The following is a 12563-nucleotide window of genomic DNA, read 5'->3' as shown; positions in this document are numbered from 1 at the left end:
TGGCTATTGTAAATGGGCAGGCTTTCTTGATTTCTCCTTCTGCATGTTCACTATTGGAGAAAAGAAATGCTACTGATTTTTGTGTGTTGATTTTGTATCCTGCTACTGTGCTGAAATCGTTTATCAATTCCAACAGTTTTTTTGTAGAGGTTTTAGGCTGTTCGATATATAGGATCATGTCATCTGCAAACAGGGACAGTTTGACTTCATCTTTTCCAATCTGGATGCCCTTTATTTCCTTCTCTTCTCTGATTGCTCTGGCTAGTACTTCCAACACTATGTTGAATAGGAGTGGTGAGAGTGGGCATCCTTGTCTAGTGCCTGTTCTTAAAGGAAAAGCTTTCAGCTTTTCCCCATTCAGGATGATATTGGCAGTGGGTTTGTCATATATGGCTTTAATTATGTTGAGATACTTTCCCTCTATACCTAACTTATAGAGGGTCTTTGTCATGAATGAGTGCTGAACTTTATCAAATGCTTTTTCAGCATCTATAGAGATGATCATATGGTCCTTGTGTTTGAGTTTATTAATATGGTGTATCACATTTATTGATTTGCGTATGTTGAACCAACCTTGCATCCCTGGGATGAATCCCACTTGATCGTGATGAATAATTTTTCGTATGTGTTGCTGTATTCTGTTTGCTAGTATTTTAGTGAGGATTTTTGCATCTATATTCATCAAGGATATCGGCCTGTAGTTTTCTTTTTTGGTTATATCTTTACCTGGTTTTGGTATCAGGATGATGTTTGCTTCATAGAATGAGTTTGGGAGATTTGCGTCCGTTTCAATCTTTTGGAATAGTTTGTAAAGAATCGGTGTCAATTCCTATTTGAATGTTTGGTAAAATTCTGCTGTGAATCCATCTGGTCCTGGGCTTTTCTTTGTTGGGAGCCTTCTGATAACAGCTTCAATCTCGTTTATTGTTATTGGTCTGTTCAAATTTTCTACGTCTTCACGGTTCAGTTTTGGGAGCTTGTGTGTGTCCAGAAATTTGTCCATTTCCTGCAGATTTTCAAATTTGTTGGCGTATAGTTGTTTATAGTAGTCTCGAATGATTCCTTGTATTTCAGATGAATCAGTTGTAATATCGCCTTTTTCATTTCTAATTTTTGTTATTTGAGTCTTCTCTCTTCTTTTTTTTGTTAGCCATGCTAATGGTTTGTCAATTTTATTTATCTTTTCAAAAAACCAACTTTTTGATTCGTTGATCTTTTGAATTGTTTTTTGGTTTTCAATTTCATTCAGTTCTGCTCTGATCTTAATGATTTCTTTCCGTCTGCTAACTTTAGGATTGGATTGTTCTTGTTTTTCTAGTTCTTTAAGGTGAAGTGTTAGGTTGTTCACTTGCCATCTTTCCATTCTTCTGAAGTGAGCATTTAATGCAATAAATTTTCCCCTCAATACTGCTTTTGCAGTATCCCACAGGTTTTGGTATGATGTATCATTGTTTTCATTAGTTTCAATAAACTTTTTGATTTCCTGCTTGATTTCTTCTTGGACCCATATGTCATTAAGTAGAATGCTGTTTAATTTCCATGTGTTTGTATAGTTTCCGGAGTTTTGTTTGTTATTAATTTCTAGTTTTAATCCATTGTGGTCTGAGAAGATACATGGGATAATTCCAATTTTTTTGAATTTATTGAGACTTGATTTGTGACCTAATATGTGATCTATCCTGGAGAATGATCCATGTGCTGATGAGAAGAATGAATATTCTGAGGTTGTTGGGTGGAATGTTCTGTAGATATCTGCCAATTCCAATTGGTCTAGAGTCTTGTTTAGATCTTGTGTTTCTCTACTGATTCTTTGCCTAGATGATCTGTCTAATATTGACAGTGGAGTGTTCAGGTCCCCTGCTATTATGGTATTAGTGTCTATTTCCTTCTTTAGGTCTAATAGAGTTTGTTTTATAAATCTGGCTGCTCCAACATTGGGTGCGTACATATTTATGATTGTTATGTCTTCTTGTTGGATCAGTCCTTTTATCATTAAGTAGTGTCCCTCATTGTCTCTTTTTATGGTGTTTATTTTAAAGTCTATTTTGTCAGATATAAGAATAGCCACTCCAGCTCGTTTTTCTTTTCTGTTTGCATGGTAAATCTTTTTCCATCCTTTCACTCTTAGTCTGTGTGAATCTTTATGGGTGAGGTGGGTCTCTTGTAGGCAGCATATAGTTGGGTCCTGCTTTTTGATCCAGTCAGCCAGTCTGTGTCTTTTAATTGGGGAATTTAAGCCTTTAACATTAAGAGTTGTTATTGAAAGGTGTTGATTTATTCCTAGCATTTTATTGGTTGTTTGGTTGTCTTAGGTGTCTTTTGTTCCTTGCTTTCTGATTTACTGTTTGGTTTCTTTGTTTGTTGGTTCCTTAGGTTGTAGATAGTGTTTTTGTTAGCTTGTTTTCTCTTCATGAATGCCATTTTTATTGTACTAGCGGGTTTAGATTTTTCTTAGGTTTTTATGGCAGTGGTAGTTATTTTTCAGGAACCAAACCCAGTACTCCCTTGAGGATTTCTTGTAAGGGTGGTCTTGTGGTAGTGAACTCCCGCAGTTTTTGTTTGTCTGAGAAATATACTATTTGCCCCTCATTTCGGAAGGATAGCCTTGCAGGGTAGAGTATTCTTGGCTGGCAATCTTTGTCTTTTAGTATTTTGAAAATATAATCCCATTCCTTTCTAGCTTTTAGGGTTTGTGATGAAAAGTCTGATGTTAACCTGATTGGGGCTCCCTTATAGGTGATTTGACGCTTCTCTCTTGCAGCTTTTAAGATTCTCTCTTTGTCTCTGAGTTTTGCCAATTTGACTATGACATGTCTTGGAGAAGGCCTTTTTGGGTTGAATACGTTTGGAGATCGTTGAGCATCCTGGATCTGAAGATCTGTGATTTTTCCTATACCTGGGAAGTTTTCTGCCACTATTTTGTTGAATATGTTTTCAATGGAATCTCCATTTTCCTCCCCTTCTGGAATACCCATGACTCGGATATTTGAGCGCTTGAGGTTGTCTGATATCTCTCTCAGATTTTCTTCCATTTCCTTGATTCTTTTTTCTTTCTTTTTGTCTGCTTGTGTTATTTCAAACAGCCCATCTTCAAGTTCAGAGGTTCTCTCTTCAACTTCGACAAGCCTGCTGGTTAAACTCTCCGTTGTGTTTTTTATTTCGCTGAATAACTTCTTCAGTTCAGCAAGTTCTGCTACATTTTTTTTCAGGACATTGATTTCCTTGTATATTTCCTCTTTCAGATCCTGTATACTTTTCCTCATTTCATCATGATGTCTAGCTGAGTTTTCTTGTATCTCATTCAGTTTCCTTAGAATTATCACTCGAAATTCCTTGTCAGTTATTTCAAGGGCTTCTTGTTCTATAGGATCTAGAGTATGAGATTTATTAACTTTTGGTGGTGTACTTTCTTGATTTTTTGTATTTCTGGTGTCTTTTTTTTGGTGTTTATTCATTGTGGCAGGGGGTTTCACAGTCCACCGGTTTAAGACTAATGACTAACTAGGATGTTGCTGTGGTTGCCAATTTGGTATGGCTCCCGCCGTGACTGCTCAGTTGGCCTCTAGTGTCTTGTGTGTGTGGTTGCCTCGGGTCTTGGGCTTCTCCGGGGATCCACCTTTCTGGTCAGCTTGTACTCTGCTGGGCTGGTGGATCACGTACCACAGGGTGTGTGATCTCTGTTGAGCTTTCACTTTCTGTACAGGACTTCTCCCCATTCCATGTGCTCTGGCCCAGGCTGTTAGATCGTGCAGTGGCGACCCCACCGGGTGTGTGGTTTCTGTCGAGTCTCCGCCTCCCTGGCCGCACGTCTCCCCCCTCTGTGCACACTGTGCTGGGTTGGGGCGTGTCTTCTGCACCCCTCGTCTATCAGCTGGGCCTTCAAGACCCTGCTCAGCACCGCCTCGCCCAGGAAGTCTACCAGGTTTCTGCTAGGCACAGACGACCGGTCTCTCTGGGTGCCTTTGTAGCACTGTGTAGATCTTTCTCGGGTCTTGTTCACCTTTGTATCCCCCTGGTATAAACCGAGTCTAGTGCCCGCCTGCAGCCTGCTCTCTGGCAGGTTCAAGCGGATCTGGGAACTCTCCTACCACACTATTCCCAACCAGAAATTCGTTAGGCTTTTTTCCAAACTGCTGGTTGCAGAGATGGTATCTGCCTCCCAGTAACAGGAAGTTTACCGGGCCGGAGTCCAGGGTGTGGTGGAGTGACAGTCGGCCCGCCTGTACTTCCTAGCCCTCCCAAAACTGGTCGGGAGGCCCCACACCCCCAGCCCTGCCAGAGAACCGCGGAGGGAGTGGGAGAGGAGGCCGGCCCACAGGCTCCGGAAAGCCCCGCGCCAGGCCAAGCAAATGGGCTCAGTGATGGCCGAGCAGGGCGGAGCTGCCCGCACCTGGGAAAATGGAGGCAGCACTGGGGCACTGAGTGGTCTGGTGGTGCAGGCAGGAGCCGCGTGGGCATCCACCCCCCGAACAGAGCTGTGCCAGGGATCACTCACAGTGCTGTGCCAGGTCGGGCGCTCGCTCTGTCTCTGGTTTGTTGCCTTCCGTGTTCTCCGCGCTGCCGCCTCGGGCTGTTCTGTCGGCGGCGCCGCTCGGGCGCTCCCAGGAATCTTCTTTAATGCCGGCCTGAAACCTCGAATCCTGAATAGGGCAGCTGGCCGCCTTCAGTGCGGCCCCAGCCTCCGGGATCCTGGCTGCATCCACAGCAGCCCTGGCGCCGTGTTCCCTGTTTCAAGACTCGCTTTTGCAGCTAAGAATCAGTTCTTTTCCTGCTCCACACTTCAAAGCTGTTGCCTGTAAATGAGGCAGCCTCTCCTGCCGGGGGCCAAGTGGCGTTGAGCCCCCACGACCGGCCAGCAGCAGCAGTCCTCCCTTAAGAGATGGCCAGAGGAAGGTCCACAAGTTTCCCGGCTGCCTGAGGCCCAGTGGCCACCTTTTCCACCTCAGCTACTCCGCGCCAGCCGCCGCAGCCGCCGCCATCTTGAAACTCAATATTCTTTTTATTTTAAAGGCATTGTATACTCTTCCCAAGTGTGCCATTTTCACTCTGGCAATTTCCTTAATGAAGTAAGTTTAAAGAAACAGGTCTCATTAAAAAAGATTAATTGCTTAATTTTTAAGCAAAAAGGTATATGCTAATGTTTTAAAACAAGAAACAGAGAAAACTAGAAAGAAACAAATATAAAAAAAGATACCCAGTGGAGAGAGGGTTGAATAGGTGAAGCACAGGAAAGTTTTAGCATATGAAACTATTCTAGTACTGTAATGATTAATACATGACATGGTGCATTTGTCAAAACCTATAGAACTCTGCAGTAGAGTGAATCTTAATGTATGCAAATCAAAAAATCATTTAAAAGGCTAAGGGATCATCAAATGAATTGCCAATGGTGACCCAAAAAATCTAACTCTATTGCAAATACTTGGAAAATATCAATGAATAGGGCAGGGGAAAAGGTGCTCACCTAAGTAACTATAAATGAGTGGCATCTGTAAGACTGAAGTCAAAAGGTACTGTAGGTAAGCACTATACTGTAGATGACCTGTTTTCCATGCAGGTATGAGTTAGCAATTCTGAAACCACTATGCATGTACATTGGACCTTAGGTATCGATAAATGGACATCAAATGATGGTAGCTTGATTTTTTATTGCTGGAATGAGAAGTTACAGATAAGCCAAAGTAGGAGGCTAGAATTGGAATTGGAAGCTTCAGTATAAATTTGTTTGACATAACATGGATTCAGATGGTTACATGCAGAAATGTTTTTAGAGATAAGTATATACACGGGTTAGTATACACACGTATTTCCTTGCTCTCTCAGCTGAGAGGGACTGGAAGCAATGACACGCCAGTAGCAATTAGCACACCTTGCATCCAGATATTGGTTTCTAATGCTATTCTCCAATAAAAGGAACCAGGAGAACTGGTCAATTCTGTGGGACAGGAATTATACAAGATGAGCCTGGAGCACCTTGTAGTGCCAGAAAGTAATTAAATACCCCCACCAAAAAAACATCCACAAATACACAATGATGGGAGTGGGTCAAAGGGACTGAGCCAACTGAAAGGGCTCCGAAATGCCAAAGTTGAAACAATTTGAACAACAAAATAAAGCAGTATTTTGATTATAATCCAAAATATAAAATAAAATCGGTCCATATCGATACACATAAATGTGGATAAATAATAAGTCTGTGTGTGAAGGGGGTGGGGCTGAGAGGGGATAGTGAAATCTTCCATGCAGAAGAGTTCCAAGTAATTTATGTAGCTTTCTGCTCACAAGGAAGTGGAGTCTAACTCTCCACTCCTCAAGTTGTGCATAGTGATTTCCTTCCAAAGAGTACAATTTGGAAAGGTGGAAAAAAAGAATAATGTTTACAATGGAGAAACCTGACAAACATAATCTCAGTGAGGTGATCAAGATTCACATCAAAAGTGATGCCATATTAATAGTGTGTACTCCTGATATGATGTGGCAAGAATGACATTTTACTTCTTTGGTCTTCCCAAAACTAATAACCTCTGTCTAATCATTAGGAAAACATTATGCAAATCTCAATTGAGAAGCATTCTACAAAATACCTCACCGGCACTCTGCAAAACTGTCAAGGTCTTGAAAAACAAGGAAAATCAGACACTGTCACAGCCAAGAAGAGCCTAAAGAGACATGATAACTAAAAAGGGTATCAGAAAACTACTAAGGAAATATGAATAAAATGTGGTCTTTACTTAATAGTGGTGTACTGATATTGCTTTATTATTTGTGAGAAATTAATATAATCATATTATACTAATGTATATTTATTTGTATTAATGTAAGATGTTAATAGTGATGGGATTGGGTGTGGGATATAGAACTCTGTACTATCCTCACAATTTTTCTGTGAATGTAAAATTATCCTAAAATAAAATGTTTTTTTTTTTTTTTAAATACCCAATCCTGCTACTCAGAAATACGTTTTATTAAATATTTGGTGGACATCCTCATGGAATCACTGACTAAATGTACAGTTATAAAGCCAAATGGGTGGACAGGTAGATAGCTATAGAGGAATGATTTTGGAAAACTTTTGTACTAGTTATACCATTTTAAATTAAAACTATGATAATGATTTTTACCTAATTTAACCAAAGAGGGAAAAAATGAAGTAAAGGTTGAATTTCAAGCAAGCATATTTTACCGTGGAACATATTACTTCCCGAGTCTTCTAAAGTTAGAAAAAGTGATTATGAAAAAGAGGCTACATTCATTAACTAGAATCTAACTTTAAATAGTATGTATTGATTCTCTTCTATGAAAGACAATGAAAAGGGCACCCTTACATCCCCATACCCCTTTCTCCTCTTGATCTTCTATTTATATTATAATTTTTATCTTTTCAAAGCTTATACAATATACATTATCTTCTGTCACTATAGTCCTCACTTGAAGATCTTATTTCTAAGCTTAAGATGTGTCAGTTCTCTTCACTAGTCTTTTTCCCACAGTTTCCTCATTCCTACATTCCTTATTTTTTCACTCTATTGGCTAAATTCTGTGATTCAGTAGCCTTTTTAAAAAGGGTCTATGCACACATAGTCCTTAACTTTGGTATGCTTGAAAAAAATTTACTTTTTGCCTTTATACTTGAATGGCAAATTGACTGGGAATACATTCCTCTGGCATACTTTCTTTCCCTTATTACTGACTAGCTGCTCTTTATTTTCTGGCATTGCATTTGCCATAGAAAAATATGAGGCCAACTTTGTACTTTCCCCTATTGGAATGCACTTTGCATTTTCTCCCTGGATGCTTGCTTGATTGTTTCTTTATCTTTGAAATTCAATAAAATTTTATCAGAATAGGCATTGGTTAAGCTCTGTTACTTTTTCTGGATATAAGCTACATTTTCTTTCAACTTTCATATTCAAATTTTGCTAAACATATGCATATGTTCTTTCTTGGTCTTCTATATTTGTTATGTTCTTTATCGCTATCATGTTGCTGTTTTTGTCTCTCTCTGTGTGTAATAAAAAATCTGACTCTATTTTTGATGTGTGACTGCTGACAGCTTTCAAGCCCTACCACCCTATTCTCCATCTCCCCCCTCCTCCCCCCATATGATAAGAAAGCCCTGGTGCCTTTACAGCACCAGCAGGAAATTCAAATATCCAACCCCCCTAGCCCATTGCTCTCTCATCTCTGCTCTCTCTCAAGCCATGTTAGGACCTGCTTGGGATCCTGACCTGCTCTCCTGGCAGGCTTTATTATCAAAGTAATAAACTTTTTCGCACCTACTTGGTGAACATGTGGTGTCCTCATTCTCAATATCCAAACCAAATTTTGAATGGAGAGACCATGTCACCTCAGCAAGGTGGCTGAAACAGTGTCCTTTTTTCAAAGAAAGTGCCATTTCTCTGTTTGAGGTTCCACTGTGGTATTAATTTGCATTTCCCTAACAACTAACAATATTGTGCATTTTTAAAATATACTCATTTGCTATTCATCTATCTTCTCTGATGAAGTGTCTTCTCAAATCTTTTGCCCATTTTTTAAGTTGGTTGGTTGTTTCTTGTTGAGTTTTGAGGTTTATATATTCTGTATGCAAGTCCTTTATCCGTATATGTTTTTAAATATTTTCTTTCATCTATGGTTTGGCTTTTCATTCTCATAGCTATCTCTTCTGCTTCACTTATCTATTTCTGTGTCAGTGCCACACTGCTTTGATTAGCTTTATCATGATTTAATATCTAGTGAGGCTGGTCTCCCACCCAATTCTGTAGTCTCAGAGTTTTCTTGGATACTTCTTCCATTTTTATTTTTTCACATTAACGTATGAATCAACTTACATATAGTTTTACAACCTTACTCATATTTTTAATGGAATTAAATTACACTGTTGAATTACCTCGGGGAAACTGGAATCTCTGCAGTCTCGAGTGCTCTTTTACAGTAACGTGATGTTTCTTCATTTGTTCAAGTTTTCTTTTAGTGTTCTTGTGTAGTACTTTAAAGTTTTATTCATATCAATCTTGTACTTCTTGTTATGTTATTCCTAGGTAATTTATCTTTTTTTGATGGTATTGTAATGACTTTTTTCCCAATTTATTTTCTAATTTCTTGTTTGCACATACAAAGGATATTGATTTCTGCATGTTAACTTTTAACCTAGCCACCCCTCTGAATTCTCTTACTATTTCTAATCATGTTTCAGTTGATTCTTTTCAGTTTTCCAGGTATACAATTTTACTTTCTTCTCCAGAGCTATTTCTCTTAATCCTTTATTTTTCTAATTATGCTATTGCTTCCAAGAAAAATATTAAATAACCGTGGAGATAATGACCAGGGGATCTTTTTTCTGTTTTTAATAGGTTGGTTTCAAGTATTTGATCATGAAACATTATACTAGCTTTGAGGAAGAGCTAAACTTATTTTTAATGTAAAATTATTTCTCATTTTTTAGTACCTGATGGCTGCTGCAGTGCCTGATTTTGGGGTGAGAGAGAGGGTAATTTAGGTCATTGCACAGCTTCTTCACACAACACACATGTGAACTTTTTATTTCTTTTGTTTGGTAGATTTTTCTTCAGTTTGGGGCACTAAAGAGTTGCTATAGCTCACACCAAAATTCTCTAAGCTATAGTACCTCCCGTTGCCTTTCCTTCACTGAGCTTCTTATTGAACAGTCTCCCTTTACCAGGGGACAGGGTTAAAGACAACAGAAATGACATGTGCTCAAGAGTTTTGCTTCAATCTCGCCTTCCCTGATGCTCTGTGCTATCACCCTGGCATCTTCAGTGACGTTTTCTGCTATACTCATGCCAGTTCATGACTTTACATGTGAGCTTTCTACTCAGTGGGTAGCTAGGCATTCTTAGGGGAAATTGACAGTTTTCTTGAAGTCTAAGCTGCACGTGTTGGTTTTCAGAGACCCCTTCTCCAGGGTCAGATGAATTCTTCTGAGCTAAATGTACTTTACAGCATGAGGTTTAGGATTATGACTAATTACATCACTTTGTCTATAGTATTTTTTCTGTGTTTTTGTGCTTTGATACTTTTAGTGTTTTACCTGTGTATAGAAGGAAGAGAGTAGAGTTTGTCCACATTTATGCTCTTATTTTGATTCAGAAATTTCCTGAATTAATTTTTAAATGAGCAAAATGTACTTATTGCCGTTTAAAACAGCTACTTTAGGAAAGAATATGTTGATACTACTAATACTGATATTTTGCAGAGGCGTGAAAATATCCCTCCTTTGGAAAAAGTTCAGGATCAGTTTTTGTGTAATCTAAATTCCACTTAATTACTTTATAGTCACATTGTATTTTTTTATGTAAAAATGATTTCACTTAAATATCTACTTCACTCTTCAGTCACTGATAATTATGGACAATATTTGAAAATTAAATTAATGACCAAACACTGAAAATTTAACACTATTAAAATTTCAAATAAATATCCCAAATGGGTTTGTTTGCCTTTCTCTTAGACAGCTCAAAAAGGTATATTGCTTCTTAATTTTCCCCAAGGGCACAATTACTTCTCTTAGAATTAACATTTGGCATATTTATTCATTACATTTTTAGTGAAGCATGCATATTTTGAGTTAGAAACTTGTCACTCACATTTTTAAACTCTTTTAACATTCTTGATTTTCCAAATTGTGTTTCAGAGCTCTACCTAGGGAAGTTTATAGCTGATACATGAAAAAGGACCTCCTTAGTTAATAAATTTGAGAACTACAGATAAAGTTAAACAAGTTTCTTTGTTTCAGTAGTTCTGAGGGTCTTTTTAATGCTAATGTGCTCTGTGAATCTCCAAGACAGAAATGTACTACACAGCATTTCTCAGATCTGGCTGGCTAATGGGTTTTTCTCCTTCCCTTTTTATATTTATTTTTCATCCTTCTTAAAATGTGTAATATCCAAGTAAGAGCATTAATATATAACGCAGCAAAAATATCTCTGTCTCTTATCTATATTCTTTTCTTTCCTTCATATTAAATCATGAGCTAATTTATCGGTAGAGCTCAGTGAAAAAGTAGAAACAAACAAATGATAAAGCTTACTGAAAATTTACATCAGCATATCTAATTGTTTTATAAAAACTTTGCTTAATAATGCAAATTTTCTCCCATTTCTTTTCTGCTTAAAACCCCTCAAAAGCTGTTATTAAAGGATACATTTTATGTCTTCCTATATTTCTGGACTCATCTACCACAATAATTCACATGCTCTGAATGTTTCAGCAGCACCAGACAGTTTGTAGCTCATCTAATAGGCCATATATGCTGGGTTGCTCAGCAATGACAGTGTGAGGAGCTCTGCAGACCCACTCCCCAGTGAAAATTATTTAAAAAACAACTATTTTGAAGCCTCTGAAAATGGTCTTATGTGCAAACAACAAATGAAGAAACATTTATTTATAAAAATTCAGTAAGAAAAGCATGAATTTGTGATATTTGAACCAAGATGACTTCCTTTTTCCCTCCTCTGAACTCAGGGAGGCACAAACAAGGCAAACTTATGCAGCCAAGAACAAAGGACTCTCTCTTGCTGTAGCCCTTACTCAAAGGATTTTCATTCTGGGTGGAATAGGGTGTCAGCATTTCTCAACCTGCCCCAGCTACCTATTGCTGAAGTTAAGTTTCACATGAATATGGTTGAAAGGTTGGGGCTCTCTTTTTCTGCCTACCCACCACTCATGGAACCAAGGCTTTACCTTGGACACAGCACTAGTGATACTACTGGGGTCCCTATGCCCATGATTTGTGGTGACAGGAACCATGAGTCAAGCCTCAGAGGTGGTGGTTCTACACCAGGAAAGGCAAGATGAGAAGACCTCAGGCTACTATCTACTCCCTCCATCAAGTACTCTATTCCTAAAGCAGGAGTATCAGTCAGAGAGAGAGAAAGGGGCAGACCAAATGTTCTAAGAATTAATGGTTGAAACTTCCCAAATGTATTGAAAAATGTTGTCCTACATGCTATGGTTTAAATATTTGTCCCCTCCAAAGCTCATTTGGGTGCTTGATTGCCAGTGTGTGATTGAAAGGTGGGAACTTTAAGAGGTGATTGGATCATGTGGACTATGTTCTCATGAATGGATTAATTAATCATGGAGTAATGAGTTAGGGTTTTAATGGGTTATCATGGAGGTGAACAGGTGGCTTTATAAGAGCAAGCGAGCATGTAAGCAAACATTCTTGCCATTACCTGCATTGCCATGGGACTCTGTAGGGACTCTGTAGGAGTCCCCACCAAGAAGAAAGCCCTCACCAGATGTGCCCTCTGGACCTTGTACTTCCCAGCCCCCAAATCTGTAAGAAATAAGTTTCATTTCTCCATAAATTGCCCAGTTTCAGGTATTATGTTATAAGCAACAGAAAACAAACTAATACACTACACATCCAGGAAGATCAATGAACTCTACGTAGGATAAACAAACTTCAATATAAAAACAGACAGATCATTGTAAAATACTAAAAGTCAAAGACAAAAACAAATCTTGAAAGCAGAGAAAAACAGCTCCTCACTTACAATGGCATCCCAATAAGATTAACAGATGACTTCTTAGCAGAA

The 12563-nt window shown here is 38.6% G+C and overlaps 1 pseudogene; it reads right to left on the bottom strand.

Moving 5' to 3' along the window:
• LOC134380886 (large ribosomal subunit protein uL24-like) overlaps positions 1 to 11849 on the bottom strand; it is a 47480-nt pseudogene extending 35631 nt beyond the window's left edge.
• Between the last annotated feature and the right edge of the window lie 714 nt (positions 11850 to 12563).

Source organism: Cynocephalus volans, chromosome 6, assembly GCF_027409185.1.
Source record: "Cynocephalus volans isolate mCynVol1 chromosome 6, mCynVol1.pri, whole genome shotgun sequence".
In the NCBI taxonomy this organism is placed as follows: domain Eukaryota; kingdom Metazoa; phylum Chordata; class Mammalia; order Dermoptera; family Cynocephalidae; genus Cynocephalus; species Cynocephalus volans.
This window is presented reverse-complemented; position numbering and strand designations above follow the sequence as displayed.